Source organism: Bremia lactucae, linkage group LG1 (assembly GCF_004359215.1).
Source record: "Bremia lactucae strain SF5 linkage group LG1, whole genome shotgun sequence".
NCBI lineage: Eukaryota > Oomycota > Peronosporomycetes > Peronosporales > Peronosporaceae > Bremia > Bremia lactucae.
This window is the reverse complement of record NC_090610.1, coordinates 13,708,846-13,709,295: the sequence shown is the minus strand read 5'-3', so window position 1 is coordinate 13,709,295 and position 450 is coordinate 13,708,846.

Genomic DNA, 450 nt, shown 5'->3' with positions numbered 1-450 from the left:
CGAGCGTATCTTTATAGATACCTCGCGTAACTGATGACGCTAGCCGTCATCATGGATGACGCTGGGCGTCATCCCTCCCAATGTGAATGCACCCATGTGCATCACATCCACAAGGGTTGGTCACAAATGTGCACCACACCCGAGTGTTGGGTCTAATTACTATGATTTAGTAATTGACCATCCCCTTAAGTACCAAATGTACTTAATGGGGACTGTGTAACATTGAGGCAACTCTAGCCCGTTACATACCCAGTTACTAAATATTGTTGCCTATTAGAGGACGTCATGCTGTTCACTCTGAACACAGATGAAGAACATGCGGCCACAGCCGAGTTGCTACAACATGAATTTGACGGGGTCTAACAAAAAGTGGCCTTGCTTCACCAGCAAGTCTAACAACACGCAGAGGAGTTGAAAAAACAGGGTGCTCAACATTTGGAGCTGTTGAGA